This window comes from Malaya genurostris, chromosome 1 (genome assembly GCF_030247185.1).
Source record: "Malaya genurostris strain Urasoe2022 chromosome 1, Malgen_1.1, whole genome shotgun sequence".
Lineage (NCBI taxonomy): Eukaryota > Metazoa > Arthropoda > Insecta > Diptera > Culicidae > Malaya > Malaya genurostris.
The window spans coordinates 104,232,381-104,254,491 of NC_080570.1; the positions used below are offsets into that span (position 1 = coordinate 104,232,381).

At 36.8% G+C, this 22,111-nt stretch overlaps 1 protein-coding gene across 4 annotated transcripts in view; it reads right to left on the bottom strand.

Annotated features, from left to right (window-relative positions):
• LOC131425303 (RYamide receptor-like) overlaps positions 1-22,111 on the bottom strand; it is a 420,424-nt gene that overhangs the window by 397,478 nt on the left and 835 nt on the right. The gene's annotated exons all lie outside the window — the stretch shown is intronic.

The following is a 22,111-nucleotide window of genomic DNA, read 5'->3' on the forward strand; positions in this document are numbered from 1 at the left end:
TAGAGGTGAAGGAGCTAGTACAATCTTGGGTGCCTTGTCGTATATACTCGAAAAACAAAGATCAAGTACTTTATTGTTTTCGTTCCTCCGGTGATTACATTGTCGCAACAAATTTACGCTATAACAATTCAATAAACATGTGCTACCGGCGTGAAAGGTAGATTACTTAGGATCCATATACATGAAGCCATCCGCAGTAGCACACCATTTCAGACTTGAGAAGTTGAAATCTCCTACATTCAAAATTTCGTCGAAATTTGTTCTAACGATTCATTGTGCGCGTTGATCAAACTCAAGTCGGACTCGATGGCACAGAGAAATAGTTTATATCCAGTCAATTTAATTACTACCCACACATGCTCGACACAGTCCTCCGAAGAATACTCCACCCGTTCAGCTTCTAAGCGACGGTGAACTGCAAAAAGAACCTCGTCACCTGTAGCTTTACCACTATTGCTAGAGTTACGAACGGAATACAATTTATGTTGAATCTTTCGAATAATTTGCCTAGGAAAATTTTTCGAATGAAAGTTGAAGTTATCTCATTAGTCGAGCCATAACGTTGATTTTCTTTCAATCAACGAATTGTGAAAAATACGAAGTCAATATCTTTGCCTTGGCTGTAAGAAGCAAAAACATTCCGACAAACAAATGTATCCATTTACATCAAATCTATTCATTCAATTCAATGAATTTATATGGTAATATGAAATTTTTTTCTGTCGAATATTTGGGAAACTGTCAGTGAATAAATAAACGCATATTAACTATGTTTCGCCAAAACGGATTTATTTAACATCTTCTTCTAGGGTAAATACTCTTCATTCAAATCCTTGTCGTTTCTGAAAACCTTCCCAGGTTTCCGAAGCATTTCTTCACAATCGCTCAGAGTTTTCAAATTAGACGAAATGTTGGCGAGATTGGCAAGATTGGCGGATAGGCCTTCTTTATATATTTGGCTGTTGATGTTGTCGGATGTTATGTACGGCTTGCTGAATTGGTAGCACCAAAGATCGCCTATCGCACCAAGTACTTCTTGGAAAATTTGTCGACCTTATTTTTCTGAAACTTTTCCAGAACATCCAGATGGGACTTGCCGACAAAAAACATTCGGGCCAGAGATCTGTTTGGATCCGTTTTAATGTACATATCGACGTCAATTACAATGCATTTCGGCTGCATCAACCACCTGCGGTGCAGCTCCCTGATACGGGGTTTTGACATTGTATGCTATTAATTCAGTGTAAACATTGCAGTCTGAATTAGTTGTTCCCAAAATTTCATCAATTTTAACCATCCAATAAAACGTTATACACGAAAGAAATTGTTAATTTTTTTCTAATGCTGTCCTTAGTTAAGGCGGTAAATGATGACAAGGATCGACCACAGATAAATTGTACGTATTTTCATTCGAAATTTCTGCCGTTATAATTTGAGACTTCATTGTAGAAACCTATTACAAGTTCATTCGTTAAAGAAATATCCATCGGAAGCAACGGTTTTTCCTATCATGCTAGTAATTTATGAATTCCAGACGACAAAAATCCTAATATTCAAGCGTGTGGTTTTACAAACAGGGAACATAATGTAAGAAAAAAAGGGTGAATTGATAAATAAATTTCACCCGAAAATCCATGACTGTATACGTCGTAATGATGCCTTCCTCATATTTTCAAATATATTCTGTAGGAACCGGGAGTTGGATCGGGATGAAATTCAATAGCGATCAATGGGATCATGAGACCTTTCATATGAATCTTAGTTTGTGAAAATCGACATTTTGTGATCTCGATGAATTGAGTCGAATAGTATATGACACTCGACCCTTCAAGCCTCCGTTCAAAAGTCGGTTTTCACAGTATTTGCATAGCCCTTCTATTCCATAAATGCTTAGCAGATCATCAGACTCGACCTTCTCCGATTTGGATGAAACTTTGCACATGGCTTCAGTATGGCAAACCATAAGTTTTGAACCGATAGAGAGGTCAATCCCACTCACGACTGTTTTTTTAAAAGGGCGTATGTATTTTTGCATTTCACAAATATGGCCTTTTTCAAATCGTTGTAACTCGGAAAACGTTAATTGTACAAAAATGGCGTTCAGAAAGAAGTTGTAGGGAAGCGTTTTTGCACTCTAAAAAAATATACAATGAAAAAATAATTGATTTTATTTCTCAATTATTACAAAATAATCCAAAAAGTTAAATAAAAAAAAATCAGGGTTTTATTTTTTTTTGATAATTTTTATTTTAAAGCTCTTATTAAAACCTACAGATTGATGGCTATCCCATCCGTGCCTTTTGAAAAATGAAGAATTTACAGCTAAAATGAACAGATATATTCGAAATTTCAAGTTCTCGTTGAAAGATAATCATTTAAACAGTAGAACTAACGTAACTACGTTAAAACGAATAAACACATGTAGAATCAAAGAGGTGTGCCGTACCGGCGAATTGCTTACCTAAATTCTACCTGTTTCACATATAAATAGCTATGCATCGTAGAACAGATATCAGTACTCAAAACAAACTAGCTGTTTATAGGCAAATAGTTTATCCAGTCATTGAGTATGCAGTTCCAGTTTGGCAAAATTGCGCAAAATGTCATAAAAATAAGCTCCAAGTCGTTCAAAACAATTTTTTTTAAATGATTCTTAATCTACCTCCATGGACTAGAAACTCTTATTTACATACAATTGCTGAACAAGAAACAAACGAGCAGAAATTTGAAAACACACACAATAAATTCAAAACTAAATGTTCAATTTCTGAACATGCCATTATTAGAGCGCTTTACAGCTAGAGTTAGGTTAGGCTAGTTTAGGTTAAGTAGATAAAAATATACAATTTCAAAGATATAAATCCAAACATGAAATAAAAGTCACTAACAAATTAGGAGTGAAACAATAAGACGGGTGTGTAATGTCAGAGACATAACTGGATGTTGTGAATACGAATAAAACTGACACGATTTCTTTACACTTTTGAATTCGAATTGATAGTTGATCGATTGTGTGAATTGTGAAACTTTCCCCCTTTTCACTACTAAAATTTTCAACGATTTTTGACGTCGATTATCTCATTTCGGATTTGCATATTTCATTGAAAGAAACTATCAAAATACTGTACAGGATTCATTTCTGCCTTTTAGAAGGACCAAATTGTGGAATTATCTGCGATATTTAGCACAGCTCGGAACATTTATCTCGAACGATTATCGCACAGCGAAAAGTGCACGACGCAAATCAAATTATTTTGGATTTTCACTAAACTGATGATTTCTACCTTCGATTTGAAAAGAAGTAATCAAGTAGATTTTATTTAATGTTGTCCACCTTTCGTTTCTTGTTTTCTTTCTCTTCAATGCAAAAACCATCAGCACGTTCAGTTGAAGATATGTGCCTGACTACCTCAAAATTGTCGTCCTTGCGCGAAAAACCCAAGCAAAAGTAAAGTTTTCCGCGTTGTTTAAAAATTTTCAGAAAACTTTATTTTTGAGTTGTTTGTGGTTATCTCACACTGTTCAAAATATTATCCTAAATTCCTGATCATATTTTTGATGAAATGGTGAAAGAATTATGTTGCTGCCTTTAATACAAGTCGAGATATTCACGATTAAGTTCTGCCCATTCTTCCATATGGCTAATTTTGAAAAGGCACCCCATAGTAAAGTAAGTCGTATTCACGACAAAAATATTTAGTGTAAAAACAAAAATGAACAGATATCAGTTTATAACAAATCTTTTTCGAAACAGTTACAATACTACAATATGGTTTTCCCAAAGTGTTGTAAACCTTTTCCTGGTTCTGTGTGTTCCGGAAAGTTTTTACAATTAACAGAAACCATAATTGGAAAATAAGAAGCTCAAAAGTGCAAGGTTTAATTGAATACCACGTTAAGAATTTGTGATCGCTGTCGTAGGCGGGCTTATAAGGAAAGTCATACGATCGTAATGTAGTAATTGTAGATATAGCAAGCAAATAAACAATTCATGGAAATATAAAAAATGGTGTTATAAAATATCCAAGTAGCTCAAGAACAGCTACTTTTAGAAGAAAGGATATCATGAACAAATTTACTGCCTTCAACCTGTAGAATAATATTCTACTGTTCAAATGATTATCTTTCAACGAGAACTTGAAATTTCGAATATATTTGTAAATTGTTTTAGCTGTAATTTCTTAATTTTTTAAAAGATACGGATGGAATAGCCATCAATCTGTAGGTTTTAATAAGAGCTTTAAAATAAAAACTATCAAAAAAATCGAAACCCTGATATTTTTAATTATATTTTTTTGGTTCATTTTGAAATTATTGAGAAAAGAAATCAATTTTTTTTCAGTTAATTTTTTTAGAGTGCCCTATTGATTCCCTACAACTTCTTACTGGACGTCATTTTTGTACGATTAACGGTTTCCGAATTACAACGAGAAGAACTTGATCATTTGCATGCACCCGTAAACTGTTTTAGCTGTAACTCCTTCATTTTTCAAAAGGCACGGATGGGATAGCCATCAACCTGTAGGTTTTAATAAGAGCTTTAACTTTTTCGGATAATTTCGCAATTATTGAGAAAAAATATCAAAAGTGCAAAATCGATTCCCTACAGCTTCTTCCTGAACGCCATTTTTGTACAACGATTTGAAAAAGGCAATTTTTGTGAAATGCAAAAATACATACGCCCTTTTTAAAAATCAGTCGTGAGTCGGATTGACCTCTCAATCGGTTCAAAACTTATGGTTTGCCATACTGAAGCCATGTGCAAAGTTTCATCCAAATCGGAGAAGGTCGATTCTGATTTTGGCACTTTTTCGTCTACTTATTCCAGGAATTGCTCATATGAGAAAGGCAAAACTTTACTAGTAGTAGAACAATGACGTGAAGCTCAATCATGTTACAGAAATGTTTGTTCTTTGTGCTCCAAGAAAAGCAACAAAAACGTGCTGGAACCGCTTATGAAGCTAATCCGATGCATTTTCTCGTCAAAGACATTAATTGCCAAACTACCATCGACTACGCCCAATCAAAACCTAACGGGCCATGATAAAGCGGGAACTTTTTAAAACCAAGGGTATGGTAATAGATAAATAAAATAACTCGGTGTACTAATATTTCCAATGCGAAAGTAGAAATAAACAGTCGGTGTTGAACAGTCGTTCGCACCGCACGCGTATAGCTCTTGGCTCCTGGAATTTTTTTTCTGGCTACCTAGAGTTTCATTGATTCAAGGCTTCAGTCTTTTTCAAGGCTACACCTGAATCACTAACTAAGTGACTAAGTGATACAAAGAGTGATATTAGAGTGACTAAGTGATACAAAGAGTGATATTAGAGTGACTAAGAAATTAATCAGCCTTTTTTAAGGCTAGCTAGGAGTCTAATCGAAGACTAATTTAGCCTAGTTAATTTAATTTAAAATTTCATTCATTTCAAAAATGCCTGCGTCCAACCGGAAAGGCAACAAGCCTAAGGCTAAAAATAATTCAATACGGAATAAATCACAATCCGTTATTCAACATTTTTCTAATAACATTCACGATCTTATAGAATCTGAATGTAAAAGTAAAAGACAACGGACGGATTTCCCTTCCGTTGATCCTATGCCGTCTAACAATATTTACGAGATTCTTCCTGAATCCGATTGTAGCGACATAGAAGAAAATTCTTCAAAAATTCCCAAAATGGACGCTTGTCGTTCTGGGAAGAAACAACAATCTATGCCACCAGTGACGGTGATGATTTCCGACTTCAAAGCATTCCGTACTGAGCTTTCTACTTTTCTCCCGGAAGTAAAAGTCTCATTTCAAATCGGACGAAGAGGAGAATGTCGAGTCTTGGTGGATGGATTGGAAGATTACGAACGTCTTATTCGATATTTGTCCGAGAAACTTCATAAATTTTATTCATATGATATAAAATCAGACAGACCCTTCAAGGCTGTCTTGAAAGGATTATCAAATGATCAAAGTATTGATGAAATTAAAAATGAATTAAAAGAATTGCTTGGTTTTGCCCCTTCCCAAGTAATACTTATGAAAAAAAGAGCGAATGGTACTTCTAAACCACGCTCTGGAATTTCCCATGAACTTTACCTAATACACTTCAATCGAAGTGATGTAAACAATTTGAAAACTTTAGAAAAAGTACGTTTCATTTCCCACATTAAAATTCATTGGGAACATTATAAACGGCATAATCGTATTGCAAACTTAACGCAATGTCGTCGTTGCCAAGGCTTCGGTCATGGAACCAAAAATTGTCATATGGATATACGGTGTTTGAATTGTGGTAAATCGCATTCGAAAGACGTTTGTCCAATGAATGAAACCACTGATAAATTTTCATGTTCAAATTGCAATGGAAATCATAAATCCAATTATTTGAAATGTCCTGTCAGGGAAAAAAATTTAAACGCTCGTTCGCTTCGACAACAAGTCAAATCAACGACCTTAAATTTACAGAACATACCTGATAATCAAAAAACCGTTTCAAAAGCCACGCCTAATTCTTTTAAGGCACTGATTTCTTCGAAACAAAAAACAGGTACGCCTGTCAATTCGTCTTCTAACGAAAACAATTTATTGACAGGTAGATCGACCTCGTCATCTTCTAATGTCAGTTATGCTGGTATATTAGGTAGAAATCTATCACCTATTTCTTCTAATGTAAATAATCAAAACACAGGACCGCCTTGCAGTTCTTCTTTTAACGAAAACAATTTATTAATAGGTAGACCGGCCAAATCATCTTCTTCTAATGGCAGTCTACCTACAAATATTCCTTCAATGCCATTCGCTTCTTTAAATGAAGTCGATTTAGGCGATATAACTGAAAATAAAATGATCTACCTACAAGATCAACTTTTTCAAATGCGTTCCACTGCAACTATCGGGCTGATCGGACGCAAGTTCGTGTTTCTCCAGTGGTGCGGTAAATTGTTTTATTCCGCTTTCAAGGTCATTTCGTATTCTATTGTCTGAATCAGTGCGGTCGAGTGATAGTTCGAATTAATCCGTCTTCAAGGTCAATTGTGAGTTGTGTAAAGAAGCACTGTGTGGTACCGTTAGCCAGCGTCCAGCTGGGCGCTGCTGCTATATTGTTAACAAATACATTGGACAGTGTATAGTGAAAAAACGTATAAGATTCCATTGTACAGTGCAGAAAGAGACTGCTTTTTCCTCTAGGAGGTTTTTTGCACTTTATTGATCAGGAATATCCACCGATTGCCTAGGACCGGGCCTTGTCTTCCGTTCACCCTTTGAGAGCTAAAGCTAAGTATTTTTGCCTTTTTCTTTTTTCCCCCTGTTCTTCAATACCACTACAATATTTACCCGCACGGACACATCTCCGTGCCATGACAGAAGGCACAGAATTTCCTGACCTCCCTCCAGATGACAAAATGGAATCATCTTATAGCCAAATATCTCGTGTAAAAAATTATCCCGATGGACTTGCACTCCCGGCCGGACCGTATGCGGTTTACATCCGGACCAAAGCCAACGGTAAAAAATTGAATCTTCTAAGACTTTCTGAAGACCTGTCCTCGCGATACAATACCGTACAAAAAATTGAAAAAGTACGCCCGGACAAGCTTAGGGTCTTGTTAGCCAGTGCAAAACAGGCTAATGAGATCGTTCAAAATGAGCATTTCACGCGGGAGTATCGCGTATACGTACCAGCTCGCGAAGTCGAGATAGACGACGTGATCACCGATCCGAGTCTGACTTGCGAGGACGTTCTTAAGCATGGGGCAGGCGGTTTTAAAAACCCCTTACTCAAGAACGTTAAGATACTGGACTGCAAGCAATTGCGTTCAGTATCGACCACTGAGGATGGCACTAAGTCCTATATCCCATCAGACTCGTATCGGGTGACTCCTGGACCGAATTCGTTTACCTGTTCGCCTTTTTGTGCCGCGGGTCATGAACTGCACTAATTGCAAACAATTGGGACATACAGCATCCCATTGTTGCAATAAATCCCGGTGTATAAAGTGTGGAGGGAGTCATGCGGATAACTCCTGCAGTGGAGACAATGAAAAGTGTCTCTACTGTAAGGAGGGGCCGCATGACCTCTCTGATTGTCCCGCGTACAAATTGCGCCAGGATAAGATGAGGCGTTCACTTAAGCAACATTCAAAGCGTTCTTTTGCTGAAATGTTGAAGAGTGCTACGCCTCCAGTAAACCTGTACGCTTGTTTGGCAACTGACGAGAGCGAATATGATGACCGCCTCGAAGGTACATCTTCGGCTGTCCCTCTTAGCTCATCATACAGAAAGAAAAGACATAAATCTTTTCAAAAGCTCCCTAGTAAGGGTTCGAAGATGTCCTCTGATGGGTCTCGAAAAATTACAACAACTGGTAGTGATGGCAAAAAACCAGAGAGAAAAGCTCCAGGCCTTGGAAAATTAAATTCCGAGCAAGAATTTCCATCACTTCCTGGGACTTCAAAACCCCCGAAAGTCCCTAAAGATCAGTCAGAAAATTTACCAAATACTGGGTTTGTTAAATTCTCTGATATTGTGGACTGGATCATGTCTACTTTCAATATTTCTGAACCTCTTTAAAGCCTGATAATGGCTTTCATTCCTACAGTTAAAACATTCTTGAAGCAGTTGACTGCAAAATGGCCCCTTCTTTCAGCGATCGTATCCTTCGATGGCTAAGACACCCACCGAGGTCACGGATACAATCACTGTTATACAGTGGAATTGTAGAAGTATCATCCCAAAAATAGATCCTTTCAAATTTCTAGTAAATAATCTGAAATGTGACGCATTTGCATTGTGCGAAACTTGGCTAACTTCTGAAATACCCTTAAACCTCCACGATTTTAACATTATTCGTCTGGATCGAGATGATTCCTATGGAGGAGTACTTTTGGGGATCAAAAAGTGCTATTCTTTCTATCGCATTAACCTCCCCTCGATACCAGGTATTGAAGTTGTCGCATGTCATGTTACAATCAAAGGCAAGGACCTTTGCATTGCTTCCATCTACATTCCCCCAAGAGCCTCGGTTGGGCATCGGCGGCTCAATGATATCATAGAGCTTCTTCCCGCACCGACGTTGGTTTTAGGAGACTTTAACTCACACGGTACGGGATGGGGCTGTCTTCACGACGATAACAGATCAACTATGATCCATGATATCTGCGACAACTTCAATATGACAATCTTGAATACGGGAGAAATGACACGAATTCCTGCACCACCAGCAAGACCAAGTGCGCTAGACTTATCCCTTTGCTCGACATCGCTACGGTTGGATTGCACGTGGAAGGTAATCCCTGATCCCCACGGTAGCGATCATCTGCCTATCGTAATTTCAATCGCCACCGGATTAAGACCATCGGAAACAATCAATGTTTCGTATGACCTCACACGAAACATTGATTGGAAATGCTACGCAAATTTGATATCTGAGAATCTAGAAACAACACAAGAACTTCCTCCGGAGGAAGAGTACACGTTTTTGGCTGGCTTGATTCTCGACACCGCGACTCAAGCTCAGACGAAATGTGTACCCGGCGCGAAAACTAACATCCGTCCCCCCAACCCGTGGTGGGACAAAGAGTGCTCAGAATTAAACGCGGAGAGAACTTCATCATTTGTCGAGTTTAGGAAAAACGGAACACCTGATAATTTTAGAAACTACGCGGCATTAGACGCTAAAATGAAAAGCTTGATTAAAGCGAAGAAAAGCGGTTATTGGCGTCGATTCGTAGACGGATTATCGAGAGAAACATCAATGAGCACTCTTTGGAACACAGCCCGACGAATGCGCAACAAAAACACCACAAACGAAAGCGAGGAATATTCTAACCGCTGGATATTCGATTTCGCTAAAAAAGTATGTCCTGACTCTGTTCCGGAACAGACAATCATGCGCGTCGCTTCATCAAACAGAAACGAAACACCTTTTTCGATGGTCGAGTTCTCACTTGCGCTTTTATCGTGTAACAATAAATCTCCGGGGTTAGACAAAATCAAATTCAACTTGTTGAAAAATTTGCCTGACTCTGCCAAAAGGCGCTTATTGAATTTATTCAATAGGCTTCTTGAGGATAATATTGTCCCACATGACTGGAGACAAGTAAGAGTTATTGCCATTCAAAAACCAGGGAAACCAGCCTCCGATCACAATTCGTATCGGCCGATTGCTATGCTTTCCTGTATCCGGAAATTGTTCGAAAAAATGATTCTGTTTCGTCTAGACAATTGGGTCGAGACTAATGGCTTACTTTCAGATACACAATTCGGCTTCCGCAGGGGCAAAGGAACGAACGATTGTCTTGCGTTGCTCTCAACCGAAATTCAAATGGCATTTGCTCGTAAAGAACAAATGGCGTCAGTTTTCCTAGACATCAAGGGGGCTTTTGATTCAGTTTCCATAAACATCCTATCTGAGAAGTTGCATCAGCATGGTCTTTCACCAATTTTGAATAACTTTTTGTATAATCTGTTGTCCGAGAAATACATGTATTTCGCGCATGGTGATTTGTCGACAATACGATTCAGTTACATGGGTCTTCCTCAGGGCTCATGCTTAAGCCCCCTTTTATACAACTTTTACGTGAACAACATTGATGAATGTATCAACACATCTTGCACGCTAAGACAACTTGCCGACGACAGCGTTGTGTCTATTATAGGACCCAAAGCTGCCGATCTCCAAGGACCATTGCAAGATACCCTCGACAACTTGTCGACATGGGCTCTTCAAATGGGTATCGAGTTCTCCACGGAGAAAACTGAGCTGGTTGTATTTTCAAGGAAGCGAGAACCAGCACAATTACAGCTTCAACTAGGGGGTGAAACCATAGCTCAGGTCTTCACATTTAAATATCTCGGGGTCTGGTTCGACTCCAAAGGCACCTGGGGATGTCACATTAGGTATCTGAAACAAAAATACCAACAGAGAATCAATTTTCTTCGTACAATAACCGGATCATGGTGGGGTGCCTACCCAGGAGACCTGATCAGGTTATACCAAACAACGATATTGTCCGTGATGGAATACGGATGCTTTTGCTTCCGATCCGCGGCGAACACTCATTTCATCAAGCTGGAAAGAATTCAGTATCGTTGTTTGCGTATTGCCTTAGGTTGCATGCAGTCGACTCATACGATGAGTCTCGAAGTGCTCGCGGGCGTCTTACCGTTGAAAAACCGATTCTGGGATCTCTCATATCGATTGCTAATCCGATGCGACATCTTGAATCCGATGGTGATTGAAAACTTCGAAAGGCTTGTCGAGCTCAATTCTCAGACCCGTTTTATGTCCTTGTATTTTGATTACATGGCTCAGAATATTAATCCTTCTTCGTTTGTTTCCAATCGTGCTCATTTCTTGGATACTTCTGATTCTACTGTGTTTTTCGACACATCCATGAGAGAAGAAATTCGTGGAATCCCGGATCACGTGCGCCCTCAAGTGGCCCCAAATATTTTTTATAATAAATTTAGAACAGTCAACTGTGAAAAGGTGTTTTACACTGACGGTTCAAACATCAACAGGTCCACAGGCTTCGGCATCTTCAATCAAAACATCACCGCTTCTCACAAACTCAATGATCCGGCTTCAGTTTACGTCGCAGAATTAGCTGCTATTCAGTACACCCTTGAGATCATTGAAACCTTGCCCAAAGACCATTACTACATTGTCACGGACAGTCTAAGCTCAATAGAAGCTCTCCGGGCAATGAAGCCAGGAAAGTATCCCCCATATTTCCTGGGGAAAATACGGGAACACTTGCGAACTTTATCTGAACGGTCTTATTTAATATCGTTAGTCTGGGTCCCTTCGCATTGTTCCATTCCAGGCAATGAAAAGGCAGACTCATTGGCTAAGGTGGGCGCATTAGAAGGTGATATTTATGAAAGACCAATCTGCTTCAATGAATTTTTCAGTATCTCTCGTCAGAAAACTCTCGAAAGTTGGCAAACTTCATGGAGCAATGGCGAACTGGGACGATGGCTACATTCCATTATCCCTAGGGTATCGACGAAACCTTGGTTCAGGGGGATGAACGTGAGTCGCGATTTCATTCGTGTTATGTCACGGCTCATGTCAAATCACTACACTTTCAACGCACATCTCCGGCGTGTTGGGCTTGCGGAGAGCGGTCTCTGCACCTGTGGCGACGGTTATCAGGACATCGAGCATGTCGTGTGGTCGTGCGTAGAGTATCGTGACGCCAGGTCGAAGCTACTGGAATCCCTTAGGGCCCGAGGTAGACCGCCTGAGGTTCCGGTTCGGGATGTGTTGGCGAGTCGGGATAGTTTATATATGCTTCTCATATACCAGTACCTTAAACACATTGATATACAAGTGTAATGTGTTATCCCTCGCTCAGAAAGTATAAACTCCACCTACAGGTTCGACACTAACATCCGCCCGATTCTCTCGATCCCTGTCCCTGTCCACCATCTTCATTGGAACTAACAAGATCTTTTTTTGTCACTAACTTTTTCGTTACCCCTTCCCTGTCTCTTCACCATCTCGATGGCAACTAATTAGATCTTTATCGTTTTCAAACATTTTGTTCCCACATCCCCTTTTTACCCCGTTTCCACAATATTTACTTTTTTTTCATTCTCTTCCGTAACATCACCATCATCGTCCACGGAAGGCCGCCCCAGTCGAAAACCAGCACGCGGGCCACCCGCCGGGCCTTCGTAGCCTGGGGGTGTTTCCCGCGGACCCACACGGACCGAATGATGCGGCCAACATGGATATTCGCCAACGGCATATGGAAGACCCTCATGCAATATTCAATTCACCGGCCACTACCGATCGCTTCTCGAGAATCCGCTACCGCTACATTACATAATGATACTATTCTAGTTTTAAGTTAGTCGTAATTAAGATTAGTAAATACCCTTGGCATCTTAGAGCTTAAGCAGTGTGCCTTAAAATTATATTATAATATTGAATAAAAAAAAAACTTTTTCAAATGATCATCCAAATGAATTCGACTTCATCACTTTTTGAAGCATTTCAAATCGGATGGAAATTTGCAAATAATATTATAATGAATTTAAAATTTAACAGTGATGTTAAATAATTATTTGAATATTTCAAATTGGAACGCTCGATCTTTGAAATCGAGTGAAGATGAATTTTATAATTTTCTCAAAGTTCACAAAATTCATATTGCCATTGTGACAGAAACTTTTCTTAAACCAAATGTAAAATTGAAAAGTAATCCACATTAAGTGGTTCATCGATTTGACAGGTTTACTGGAATGGGTGGTGGAGTTGCCATTTTTGTCCAACGGCAAATTAAACATCGAATTTTACCTTCTTTCAATACTAAAGTTATTGAAAGCTTGGGAATCGAAGTTGAAACCATTCATGGAATTTATTTCATCGCTGGAGCATATTTGCCATTCCAATGCACCGGCGAACAATTAAATTTCTTTAAAGGCGATTTGCAAAAACTTACAAGATATCGATCGAAATTTTTCGTAATAGGGGACTTAAATGCTAAGCATGTCCAGTGGAATTGTAGGCAAAATAACAGTAATGGTAAAATACTTCATAATCAACTCTCAGCTGGTTACTTCACAGTTCTTCATCCCAGTAATCCTACTTGTTTCTCTTCCGTGAAAAACCCGTCTACAATTGATCTGGTTCTAACAGATCAAAGTCACATTTGTAGTGAACCGATTACACATGCTGACTTTGACTCAGATCATCTTCCAGTAACATTCAGACTTTCCAACGAAGCTATAATTAATCCAATTAGTTCTATTTTCAACTATCATAGAGCTAATTGGTTGAATTACAGATCTCACATTGAAAATCATGTGGATCATGAAACTATTTTAGAAAATTCTGCGGACATCGACACAGCAATTGATAATTTGAATCATTACATATATTATCGAAGCTAGAAATCTTTCAGTTCCCAAAGCTCAAACTAAATTAAATTCTCCTATCATCGATGACAATCTTCAACTGCTCACTCGGTTGAAGAATGTTCGTCGACGACAATATCAACGTTCTCGTGATCCTGCTATGAAAAACATAGTTAAAAATTTACAAAAAGAAATTAAACATAGATTTACTCTTTTGCGAAATGAAAATTTCGCTAAAGAAGTTGAACAAATTAAACCATATTCTAAACCTTTCTGGAAACTTTCCAAGGTTCTTAAGAAACCTCAGAAACCAATTCCTGCTCTCAAGGAAGGAAATCAAATACTTCTTACAAATGGTGAAAAAGCTCAAAAACTAGCTCAGCAGTTCGAGAGTGTCCACAATTTTAATTTAAACGTTGTGAGTCCTATTGAAAATGAAGTCTCACTGAAATATGATCATATTTCAACCCAAGTGTTATCACACGATGACATTATTGAGACGAATTTTGATGAAATTAAATCAATTATTAGGAAACTCAAAAACATGAAGGCTCCTGGTAATGATGGAATTTTTAATATTCTTATTAAAAATCTTCCCGATGTTGCCTTGAGACTCCTGGTTAAAATTTTCAACAAGTGTTTTTCATTAGCTTACTTCCCAAAAAGATGGAAAAACGCTAAAGTAATTCCTATCCTAAAACCTGATAAAAACCCAGCAGAAACATCAAGTTATCGCCCAATTAGCTTACTTTCTTCTATCAGTAAACTTTTTGAAAAAATTATCTTGTTGAGAATGATGTCTCATATAAATGAGAATTCAATTTTTTTACCAGAGCAGTTTGGATTTCGTCATGAACATTCAACTACTCATCAACTTGTCAGAGTAACGAACATGATAAAATCAAATAAATCTTGTGGGTTATCCACTGGAGTTGCTCTTCTAGACATAGAAAAAGCATTCGACAGTGTTTGGCACAAAGGATTAATAGCAAAAATGTCTGATTTCCAGTTTCCTATTTATTTGATCAAAATGATTCAAAATTATTTAATTGATCGTACTCTTCAGGTTAGCTATCAGAATTGTAAATCTGAATTGCTACCCGTGCGATCCGGTGTCCGCAGGGTTCGAGCGTAGCTCCAATCTTGTATAATATTTTCACTTCTGATCTTCCAAATCTACCCGTTGGTTGTCAGAAATCGCTATTCTGTGACGACACAAGTCTGTTAGCCACGGGTAGAAATCTAAGAGTGATCTGCAGTCGCCTACAAAAAAGTTTAAATATTTTCAGTGATTATCTGTCAAAATGGAAAATTAAACCAAATGCAGCTAAAACGCAATTAATTATCTTTCCTCACAAGCCAAGAGCTTCGTTTCTTAAACCAAACAATAATCACATTCTCAAATTGAATGGCTTGGAATTGACATGGTCTGATCAAGCTAAATACTTAGGTTTAACGTATGACAAAAAACTCACTTTCAAGGATCACATTGAAGGAATCCAGGCAAAGTGTAATAAATATATTAAATGTTTATATCCTCTTATAAACAGAAATTCTAAGCTCTGTCTAAAAAACAAATTGTTAATTTATAAACAAATTTTCAGACCAGCCATGCTTTATGCGGTACCAATTTGGTCAAGCTGTTGTTCCACCAGGAAGAAAACGCTTCAAAGGATTCAGAATAAAATTCTGAAAATGATTCTGAAGCGTCCTCCCTGGTTTAGTACAAATGAGTTACACAGACTCACAAATATAGAACCATTAGATGTAATGTCACATAATATTATAAGCAAATTCCGACAAAAATCGATGCAATCTTCAATTGAATCGATTCGCTCTCTGTATTAGTTAGTAAGTTAGTATATAAGTTCCTTTTCCCCATTACACAATACAAGTAGGTTTAGAATTTTCCCTACACAAAAATCTCAGAATTGCGGAAGCAAATGATGTCTTCATGGTAATAACCAAATCATATATATATATAACAGGGCTGAAAAGTCATCACTTATGCTGAACACCCAATTTAAATCTTAATAATTTAATTTTAACTCATATTCCAATAAATAGTTATTAAAAAAAAAAAAAAAAAAAAAAAGTAGAAATAAGCAATAGTAAATATAATACATTACAATAATACGCTATATTTACGTTCTAGCCATAAAGTACTGATTTAAACCAAAATGATAACATCTAAAATATGCTAATCCGTTCAATATAAATTTTTATAACTTGTTCCAAGATTTTATATTGAATATTGTCATACAATTGAAGAAAAAATGCACCAAGTGATCAAAAACTAAAAATAAATGAAGACTCACAGAAAGTCTGCACGGATCTCTTAACTAATTGCTTTTAAATAACATATTATGAATCAGCCCCTATCGTCTTTGTTTATAGAAATAGTTGATGAATAGACTGCTTGATTCACCATAACGCACTAATTGAATGAGGTGCAAACCACCCAAGCAGTGTATCATAATCATGAGCTGGATGTTTTCTTATTTGTTTCGATGTTTATTTCCGAGAACGAATGTTTACCCACATTCTACAGGAGATGAATTGAAATTGGGTTATTATGATGCTCTGACATGTTCCAGCAGAAAAAAAATCATTTGTTGGAAATTCGTGAATTCCAATGTCAGGTCATAATGGTCCAGTGAGTGGTTTATGTTGGACATACCTCCGGTTGAATGATGGTTCTGTCTTGTACAAACAATGATACCATTCTAAATCTTTAGAGATTTATTTTAGCCCCGTAACATACTTAAGCATTTCGAATCTTCTTGGAGTAAAGAAAACTTCAAGTAAATGACGTCAAGATATTCTCACAACAGACAGGCAGCACGTGTGTAAACGGTTGGAAAAAACTAGTTTTTTTTTTGAGATAGGTGATGAGTCACCAGGTGTTTCTTTTTAAAGAGCGATGGCTCTCAATTCTTTCAAATAGACAAAATTGAACTAACTAATCAGGAAAAAAGCGTTCTTTTAATAAGATCCAAAAACGACTTCCAGTACAAATAATTATTTACCGATTTATTTTTGTTCGTTGATTTGAATTAATCCAACACAATAAAAGGGCAAAGGTTTTGTGTAAAAAAATTATGTCTATTCACCTGGTGATTCAATTCTACCTTGATTATAAGCGTAAAACTGTACGTCAACTCGAATGAGAGTAAATACGTATGGTTGCAGGCTCGTACCCAGGGGTCCTAACCATAACCTCCCGAAATCGCACAATTTCTTCGATTACTATTTACGCATTTTTATCCATATCATAAAACTTTCTGAAAAATATATGTAAGTTTCATTTTGTTGTTTCCCATCCAAATTGGAACAGTTTTAACATGTATCAAGCTGAGAAGACTCTTTCACGAATCGATACAAGGGAGCCACTCAAGACCACTCCTTCTCATGCTATTCGTGAATGATCTATGTAGTGAACTGTCATCATTTGAAGTAATGTATGTAACTTCAGGTATGGTAGTCTTAAAATATGTCACATCATCGCAAGACTTGTGGGCTGTACTACTCTATCAACGAACACTGAGAAAATTTTATACATATGTGATGGAAACGGCATTCAGTTCGTTTTTGTTACTGCGTATGCTTATTCAGTCATAGGACTCATCAAACGCAACACAGCACTACACAGATTCATATGAAAAGTCGTATACTCCCAAAAAAGGTTCCTGAATTATGTTTGGATCCGACTTCTGGTTCCGGAACTACAGGATGATATGTGAAACGAAATTGAACTAGTGTTACTCATTTTTCTCGTAGGGTGCTAAACCGATCTAAGATTCAAATGAAATCCAGGAACCATAAAAATTAAAATTAAAAGGTCTTAAGATCCAATTAAACATCTCGCTTTGTAGTTAGATCCAACTTCCGGTTTAGAGGATACAGGATGATTAGTATAAATATGTCCATTTCACTTAAATTTATCAGGTTTATCGGGTTCGTAGATTTGGATAGTCGATAACCATATAAACTTATTTAAGTTTTAGCGGGATTCAGTTTTCGATCCGGAAGGTACCCAAAAATTTAATTCTCACTACGATTTCTCAAAGATGTCTATACAGATTTCCAAACATTTAGAGGTGGATTTAACTGACTTCGGCTACACCGATTTTAAAATTCCGGTTCCAGTATCGAATCATTTCTCAAAGCTCAATCGTTTTATCAAAAACCTATTTTAATCCACCTAGTGGTGTAATGATGCCTTTCTCATATTACTCATTACATCATAAATATAATCGGGAAACTCGCAAAAACAACTGTTTATTGAATAGAAATAGGATAATTTGTTCGGATCTAATCTCACAAACTCTATAAAACCTGTTTACCCTGTAGTTCCGGAACCGAAAGTAGTATCCACAACAAATTAAGGAATTCCGTATGAAACTGTAAGACTTTTCTTTTGAATCTATAAGTTTGTGAAAATCGATTTGGCCATCTCAAAGAAAAGTAAGTGAGATCCTTTTTGCAGTTTTTAATCACTATTGCCAATTCTTCCGAAACCGGATTCAGATGAACGGAACAACCAACAACGTACACAACGTGTACGGAATAGAACAAAGCACGCATAATTTGTTTTGTGTTTTCTCCTTCTGTCGGTGTTGTACATATTGTTACTCTATATGGCGATTTGAAAACTTTGACGCTCATCGCCCTACAACTGCGGAACCGGAAGTCGGATCCGGATGAAATTTCACAGTATGTTTAAAGACAGTATGAACTTTAATTCAAATCAATTTTGTGAAAATCGGTTCAACCATCGCAGAGAAATCGAAGTGAATTTAGTTTTAGGAGTTTTTCTTCTCCAGTTTCGGTGCTCTCGGAACAGGAAACGAGGGGACCAGTAGTGCCGAATTAAGTTTTCGTGCCCACAAACTAGCAAGCTCTGCAAACTAGAAGAATTTATCGGACAGTTTTATGGGATTTGTACCTGTTTTAACCATCGTTCGAGGAAAAATACTAATAAAATTGGTAATTTTCCACTTATCACGCTTTAGTTCCGAAACCGGAAGTCGGATCCTGATAAAATGTTTCACAATTTTTTAGGATATTATAAGACCTTTCTTTTGAATCTGAGTTTGCAAAAATTGGTTGAGTTGTTCCCGAGATAATTGAATGTAAACTTTTTCTCAAATTTTCACATATTACCATATAACTCCGGAACCGGAAGTCACATTAAAATGAAATTCAATAGCAAGCTATTGGATCATAATCCCTTTTATTTGAATCTTAGTTTGTGAAAATCGGTTTAGCCATCTCTGAAAAAAGTGAGTGCATATTTTTTTCACTTTTTTGGTACATATTATCCTATATCTCCGGAACCGGAAGTCGGATCGGAATGAAATTCAATAGCAGGCTATGGGACTATGAAACCTTTCATTTGAATCATTGTTTATGAAAATCGATTTAGCCATCTCTGAGAAAAGTGAGTGCATATTTTTGTTACATACACACACACTGAGAAAAGTGAGTGCATATTTTTGTTACATACACACACACACACACACACACACACACACACACACACACACACACCCACACACACACACACAGACATTTGCTCAGTTCGTCGAGCTGAGTCGATTGGTATATGCCTCGGTTAAAAAGTCGATTTTCACAGTGATTGCATAGCCTTTCTATATGAGAAAGGCAAAAAGGCCAAATCGAATTTCAAAAACAAAAATTCAAATTAAAGGATTAATGGTCCCATACAAAATTAATGAATTTTATCCGATTCTGGAATTACAGAGTGATGTGGTTTTAAAATTCATATCGATATAGAAGATGACAATCCAAAAAAGCTTCAAAGTTGAACTCAAAACTATTGCAATTTATCCGTCATATTAATTTATGGCCATACGAATCATTTTCGGTTATGCTGGTTCCTGAATACCGGTTCTGGTAGTACCGTAAATAACCTTAAACTCTAAAGTGGAACTTATTTCGATATCTCGTGGAATGTTCAATCGATTATTACACGTTTAGATTCAAATTCGATCCGATTTTAAGATTCGACATTACAGGGTAATGAGTGAATAGTACTTTAAATTACCGCTTGAAACGACGGTAATTGAAATAATGTCATGAAAACTAAAACACTGAAGAATATTCATGCAAAAAACACATGCGGATGATAAAAAAGGTATCATCTCACTGCTTGGTGGATTAAGCACGTTTTATAACGACAAACTGCTAACTGCAAGCGCAGTAATGAACTAATTGTGCTGAAAATTAGTTTTGTTATATTGTTCTTAAAATTGATAGTCGTTCACCGGGTGGTGTCATCAATTCTCAGTTATGAAAGATACATAAGCGACAATGAGATGCAATGAGATACAACGTCTTTACCGGATGAACGAAAGGAATGAAAATTGGCCTTCTTCGTAAAGTTATTCATACGAACAATTTTACTGGAAAGCCTTTAATTCAGTTTAGCCTCTGAGGCGTATTTTTCGAAAATTTGCACTTCCCCAAAGCTAGACATTTACTTTTTTTCGAATCTGTCTTGCCTGATTATGATTGTGATGAATTATTATACTTGTTTTTTTTGTGAATAAAAGTAAATGAGACTACGTAAACTTTGCACAACCTCCCCATCAGCCATCTCAGAAGTGCATATTTATGTTGTTGCTTTGCTACACAGACATTTAACATATTCGACGAACTGAGTCGAATGGTATATGACTTCTATATGCTATAGGCCTTCAGGTTTCGGTTTAAAATTCGGGTGTCACAGTGATTGCATAGCCTTGCTATATAAGAAAGGCAAAAAAACTGTTGACCCTCCACTTATTTTTCCGGAGGACGACGACTAAGTAATCAGATTCTTCTATAAGTGTGGCGCCGCTAGTAATTTAAATGAGTACAAGTGGGGATGTCGGAATGTCGACTGATTATTCGAGTAATCGACTGATATTTAATCGATTAGCTTTAAACTAATTTTCGATTGTGAAACCAAGCAAAAAATCAGTTAATAATAATCGAACAATTAATCGAGTAATCGTTCAAAAATCCTGACAATCGATTAAAAGTTATTCGAATAATTTCAAAATTATTCTCAATTATTGAATAATCGAGTAGTTCGAAAAAACCGACATGCCTAGGTACGAGGTTCCGGATTTGCTCAAAGTAAGTGATGTGAAAATAAAGTGTGTATCGATAAAAAAAATTATCAATTTTAACTCGATACATTTTGACGTAGGACTACGTATTGGCTTTCTTTAATACCGACGAATGAAATACTAAAACGAGAATGCATCAATATCCCTCACTCAATATATTGAAACGATTTGGAATCAGTGGACGTACCGCGATAAAAAGGGATAGCAAACTTATATCAAAGTAATAGTTCATTTCACTATCATTGCTTATTTATGCATTATTCTATTATAAAAATTATAAAATAATGCTTTAATTTGGTATAATAGCTTGTTGTGCAATTATTCCGCAATTTAAGATAATAAAATTTATGCAGGTATAAGACAAACGTTTGTAATAAATTGTTAGAAAAACTTTTCGAGAAGTTTTAGAAATTTTTAGTGAACTTAGTGAAAAAGCAACTGTTTTGTGTAATATTCATTAAAAATGTGGATTATAAAGTGTAAAAACTTATTAAAATAGTTATTCATCGTTTTGTTTGATTGTGTCATTCATTTGGCGTGCATCAATATTAGAAATATACTTTTCAAAATCGTCAATCGTGTTCCCTCAAAGATAATTCAATTGTTTCAAGTTTAGTAATTATTATTCTGCTCATGCGAGTGACAATTTTAAGTATTTTGTTTAGCTCTTTTAGTTCTTAATCCGACCTCACGAATGTTATTTTAAGCTCTTTCGATAGTCGAAGACAAGAACATAATAAGGTATGCTTTAACTATTTGCTTCTGATCGGATTCCATCTAGTTCTGGTACAGTATCTATCCTAACGACAATTTCGTTCGTTATTAAGGCATGCAAAAGATCAAAAACACATTCTTAAACTATTCCTTGATAATGTCGAACGAAATTTACAACAGTTGAAGTTCAATTTTTTTAATTCTAATTCAATATAATTCATTTGATGAGGTATTATCAAAAAGACAAAATGATTCGCGAAAAGGATGAAAGTCAAAGTATTTTATTAATATCGATTTTCTAGAAAAATATTAATTGATAGAAACGGTACGGTTTAACAATACTTATAATCAACACTTTGAGCGATTCATGAGTATGATAAATATTGAATCGTCT